This window comes from Schistocerca piceifrons, chromosome 2 (genome assembly GCF_021461385.2).
Source record: "Schistocerca piceifrons isolate TAMUIC-IGC-003096 chromosome 2, iqSchPice1.1, whole genome shotgun sequence".
Classification (NCBI taxonomy): domain Eukaryota; kingdom Metazoa; phylum Arthropoda; class Insecta; order Orthoptera; family Acrididae; genus Schistocerca; species Schistocerca piceifrons.
In genome coordinates, this window is record NC_060139.1 from 1,012,355,587 (window position 1) to 1,012,362,035 (window position 6,449).

Genomic DNA, 6,449 nt, shown 5'->3' on the forward strand with positions numbered 1-6,449 from the left:
ATATGAAAACCAGAAACCTCACATGCCATGGCTTGAGACAGCAAGCAGATTACACTCAGTGTAAATCAGAATAAATGCACAAATGCATTCGCTCACTGGTGAACGCTCTTGACAACATAAAATTATAACAGGAGTCGAAACAATAAAACATTTACATAACATAAATATTCACCATGCCAGAGACAAATGCCAACTGTTCGAACTGTTAAAAGAAAAGAAAAAAATTTCTTGAGGTCTATTTTTATGTGCTGCTCCATGACTCTGCTGTCAATGTCTTTATTCGTTGCTTTTGTGCAACTTCTGTGTTTTTTTCAGTAAATGTGTTTTTTTTTCGTATCCAGGGTGTAATTATAAAGTTAATAAAATGTTTTCTTGCCTTTAAAATAATATTTTTCATCAGTTTATGGGCCCAGTCCTCTGGTCCTTCAAGCTTATCAGTGCTGACCTTATAATCGCCGCTAGCAGTCATGTTTCTTCACAGACATAAGCCTAGGAGATTTACATTGGTCATCTTTAGATGAATTCGGATCATTAAATTCTTCCTAAGGGACATCAAATTCAAGAAAAAATTGGCGCTCTTGATTCTAGAGAAAGTCAAGAATCGAGTGAATCTGATGAAAATAAAGAATTAACAGAATTTCTAAAAGCTGAAGCTGCTGAATCTTCTAATGAAGAGAAACAGAAGAATAAAAGACAACGAAGAAAATCAACCTGGATGGAAAGTGGTGAATTTTGTAAGGCAAGAAAAGTTGATGCACTTGAATACAAAGGTCCAAACTGTTTTTCAGAAATATTGCAGTCAAACGAGAAGGAAGAATGGATGCAAGCTATCAGTGAAGAACGTCAATCACTGAAGAAAAACAATACCTGGGTGCTGGTTGAGCGTCCGAAGAATGCCAAAGTATTGCAAAACCGCTGGGTTCTACGGCGAAAGGTCGCAGTCAATGGAGGTACTCGCTTTAAAGCCAGATTGGTTGCAAAAAGCTGTATTCAGAAAGCAGTAATTGATTATGACTACGCCTTTAGTCCTGTGGCACGTTATGACACCATACGAACTCTGTTGGCTGTAGCTGCTTCAAAGAAAATGCTGCTAGAACAATTCGATGTAAAGACCATCGTTTTTAATGGAATACTTGAAGATGAAGTATATATGGAACAACCAGAAGGTTTCGAAGATGCTACAGGTCGAGTGTGTTTCTCAAAAAAGAGTCTTTATGGGTTGAAGCAAGCACCACGTTGCTGGAACAAACGTTTTGTTGAGTTCATGAAGAAAGCTGGTTTTTTAATCAGTGATGCAGATCCGTGCCTATTTTATCGTAGACAAAATGAAAATAGCCTTTATGTGGCAATCTACGTTGATGATGGCGTGATTGTCGGCAGTAACAAGAAAGAAATTGCTGTTTTTATAGATGTTTTACAACACGAATTCGAAATAAGAACTGGCAGTCTTGACAATTTTCTTGACATAAAAATAAAGCAATATGAAGATGGAGCAATAATGATAAGTCAAGAGAAATACACAGAAGAAATTGTGCAAAGATTTCGAACGGCAGAATGCAATACAGTCTCAACTCCCATTGGACGTGAAGACAATAATCAAAACGAAGAAGTTTCGTCATCTGTACCCTACCGTGAAGCAATTGATTGTCTCATGTACCTTTCAACAGTAACTCGTCCAGACATCACTTTTGCAGTCAATAAAGCTGCTCGACCTATGGAGAAACCAACCACTGAAGACTGGAATAGAGTAAAGCGCATTTTCCGGTGTTTGAAAGGGACCTTAAATTTTGGAATTGTATATAATAAACAAGAAGAGTTAAAGATTTACGCTGATGCAGATTTCGCAGGTGATCACCGGACAAGGCGCTCAACAACTGGAATTCTTGCAAAGTACTCAGGTGGTGCAGTGTCATGGACAAGTCAGGTCCGACATTTCTATGTTCGTGAAAGATATCTGAATGGTGAGATTTTCTTGGAACACATTGAAGGACACAAGCAGTTGGCAGATATTTTGACGAAACCTCTTGAACGAGTTCGATTTAATTTTCTATGTTCAGAAATTGGCATACAAGAGACAAAGCAATAATTTCATGATTTTTTTCCTTTTGGAGGAAGTGTTAAAAGAAAAGAAAAAAAATTCCTTGAGGTCTATGTTTATGTGCTGCTACATGACTCTGCTGTCAATGTCTTTATTCTTTGCTTTTGTGTAACTTCTGTGTGTTTTTTTCAGTGAATGTGTTTTTTTCCGTATCCAGGGTGTAATTATAAAGTTAATAAAATGTTTTCTTGCCTTTAAAATAATGTTTTTAATCAAGAACTTACGGGCTCAAGGGATTATGAGAAACTGGGATGCAGAGAGCGCTAAATACATGTGCACAAGAACTTTACTTTGCTTGTGTTAAGTAACAACGTCTTACATTTAAAAAAGAATGAAAATTTCTTTCATAAGGCTACTAACAATGCAGTAAAATTACAGGTATACATGATGTATAAAATATCTAATACATTTGCTGCCAGAGTAATACTAAACGTAAATTCTTGCTCACTCCTTCTGAGCAAGATATTTGTATAAATTTCGAAACCTGGGTGAAGGGTTAAATAAACCTCTTGTTTAGCAACTGGTTAACTGATTTTTTTTCAGTCTCTTCTGACTCTATTCTGTTCTTTGTATTTTACTGAATTACTGTAAATTGCTGTGCACTCCAGTTTCGGTACGGAGACAGACTTGTAAATCAACGAGGGTCCGTTGAGATTAGGCGACGGTTGGCCGTTGCCTTACGCCGCTTTCACACTATACGGTTTTGACCGTACGGCAAAAAGCCGTACGGCTGTAGGTGTGAAGAAATGTATGGCGCCTTTCACATTATACGGCGACGGCAAAATGCCGCTGCCGTGCCGTGCTGCAGCCGTGTCTTGCCACTACAACAGACGGTCGCCGTACGGCAAGTTCGACAACAGTGGCCTACGTGACTAAGTGCATGCTTTCACACTGGACGGTTTTGAGCCGTACGGCGTCGACTAGTTCGTTGTAGTGTCGTTTTATTCATTTGTGTTTATTCTTGTTTACTGAAAAGTGTAGAAGAATGGATGAAATTGATACTGAACTTTTGATAACCTTGGTGGAAGTAAGACCTGTTCTGTGGGACAAAACTCTAGATGCGTATAGAGATCGTATTGCTACAAAGAATGCTTGGCGGGAAGTTTGCGTAGCACTGAAGCAAGATTTTGATGAGATGGAAGACAAAGATAAAAATGCGTTTGGTAAGTATTTATTTAATATATTAATATTACATTTAATACGTTTTAAACAGTTTTTATTTAACGTTATAAATTTTATTCTAAAAGTAAATCGTTTGTTTATAAGTAAATTACTGCTACCAGTCACGTTTTTTTTGTTTTGTTTATATTTTGCACGACGCGTTTCGGGAAATAATTCCCATCCTTAAGTGCGTTTTTCTCTAAGTTTTCATCATGTGTGGTGTCTTTTTATGTGTCAGGTCTTGCATTCTGTTTTCTTTACTGTAATTTATAAGAGAAACACGCACAAGACCTCACAAATAAAAAAACACTACACATAATGAAAACTTAGAGAAAAAAACGCACTTGAAGATCGGAATTATTTCCCGAAACGCGTCGTACAAAATATAAACAAAACGATTAAAAACGTGAGTGGTAGCAGTAATTTATTTATAAAGAAAACTATTTACTATACAGTCGCAGGCTTTCACAAACAATCTACAAAAAGGAAAAGGCTTGTTAATTTATATCTTTGACATCTGCCATGACACGCTTCCAGCATTTGTCATAAAATATTTACAAAGAGTGTTCCTTATGGCGTTGGCTGTCAGTCCTCCTCTTATGTTGGCATCTTGGGCTAAGTCTTCCAAACCAGTGAAGGATGTGGTGTCTTCAATTATAAATCCATCTCTCTGACGTACAAAATTGTGTAAAACAATGCAAGCTTTAACCATTTTTACTGCAAAATCTGGATGAACATTTAAAGGTCGGTGAAACAACCGCCACTTATTGGTGAGGATGCCAAAAGCACATTCCACATACCTCCTTGCTCTGCACAAACGGTAATTAAATACACGTTTCTCAACTGTCAAGTTTGTTCCCCCAAAAGGCCGGAGCAAATGCGTGTGTAGGCCAAATGCTGCGTCTCCCACGAAGAAGTAGGGTACTTTTGGACCTTCCGTACCAGGCAGACATTGGACGTCTGGAAATTCCAGGGAATTACTTTCTATTGACTTCCATAAACTGGACCGTCTGAACACTGAAGAGTCACAGTCTTTGCCATAACTTCCTACGTCGACATAAATGAACCTGTAGTTGGAATCCGCTACAGCCATCAGAACCACAGAAAAGTATTCTTTGTAATTGAAGTACATTGATCCGCTATTAAATGGGGCAGTAAGACGGATATGTTTTCCATCCACCGCTCCTAAGCAGTGGGGGAAATTAGCAGTACGTTCAAATCCAGCCGCTATTGATTCCCATACCTCTTTGGTCGGTCTTTGTATACATTCTTCCCGCAGTGATGACCAAATTGCTGTGCATACATCATTAACCACTTTACTTGCTGTAGAAATCCCAATTCTGTACTGGAAATGTAAGTCAGTGAAGGAACAACCGCTTGCCAGATACCTGAACAAAACGAAAAAAAATCAGTGACATTTAGTTTGCAGTGGACATTTTTTGTTACAGTTTTGCTTTTTTCTATACAAAATTAAAATGTTTTCATACAGTTTTGTTTTCTTTTGATGTAGGTATAGAAGTAATACGGAGGTGGACCAATCTACGAGACTCCTTTGTGAAGTCAAACATAAAAATTCAAGCTGCGAAAAAAAGTGGCTCAGCAGCAAAGAAAATGAAAAAGTATGTATATTCTGATCAGCTGCAGTTTCTAAAAAAGCTGTATGATGCTCGAGAGACGGAGGACAGTTTTCAATCGGAACGCACCGCCAGACTGGAAGAAGATATAGAAACGCAGGGCTCCGTCGAAAATACTGAGAATGTTTCTGGGCCATTTGATACAGCACCCACACAACAAACATCCAAAAGCGAGTGCCATACAAACAGAAAACATAGAAAACCTGATGCAATCGAAATGAAAATATTACGAGCTCTGGAAGAAGACAAACCTTGCAGCAAAATGTCATTTTTACTTAGTCTGAAGCCTCATCTGGAAAAATTTGATGAACAGGATTATCTTCAGTTTCAGATGGGAGTCCTCAAAGTTATAGAAAATATATATGAAAGGAGAAATATATTGACAGCTCAACCTCCTCCATTTACCCATTACACACCTCCCATGCCCTATAATAATAGATTTCAAGCTTATTCTTATTCACCTATGGAAAATGCTGCTCCAATATCCTCTTACCATACGCATCAGATTCGTCCTCCTCCAGCTGCACCAAACCCAACTACTTTTCTCGAACAACCATTACAGACTTCTCAAGGTCGCAGTTCTTATCAACGAATTAATAAAGTGCCACCACCATACCCTTCGCCTTCCACAAGTAGCCATGAAGGCCCACCATCAACAACGCAGTTCTACAACGTTTTTGCAGAGAGCCTGTCGCCACAAAGTGACAGTACAGTCAGTCCTGCTACAAACTCTTTGGTTTCAACTGCTGATATTGATATTGACTTTTCTACTTCATAATCTGAGCGTAATAAAAATGTAAAACACAAATAAATAAGTAAATAAACAGAACTAGTTTTTATGTATTAAATTACCTTAACGTGATAGCCAGCATTTGAACAGGTTGGATGCAATTGCGGAATTGTGTGTTTTGTCGTTGTAACACATCCTTTAGTTTTCTATGTAATTCGTCAAACGAGGTAATAGACATTCGGAAATAGTTAAAGAATTTATTTCCGTCGTTCCTCAAATCTTCAAAGAGTGTATAAAATAAACCCACTTCGTCTCTTCTCTGGTTAATGGGGTGTACCCACAAAAGACGACCTTTTCTTTTGCGGCGACGATGAAGCAACCACAAAGCAACAACTCGTTTACGGTTCATCTTGATACACACATTAAGCAAACTGAATAGACACCAACAACTGGTCACGTCAAAAAGCCGTGTAATGTGAAAGCAACACAGGCACGGCTAAAACTCGTACGGCTTTTTGCCGTACGGTCAAAACCGTATAGTGTGAAAGCGGCGTTAGTTTCAATCTGTGTACCTCCCGCCCCACTCCGCCTTGTAGAGAAGCGTGTTACCTCGTCGCTGGTGTTGATAACTATAGTTAAAGTGCTTGCAAGGCGAACGTTCTGTCATCTTGTTTTAACAGCAACTGATGCCATCTCAGCAGTAGGACTTGTTACAGCAACAGTTGTAAACTTACGCCTTAATCAAAATCTATTATCTGTTCTTTGATTACAACGCTGAAGTAATTGACATTAAGGCCCTATTTCTAAGGCTCCAGTGTGGAGTGGT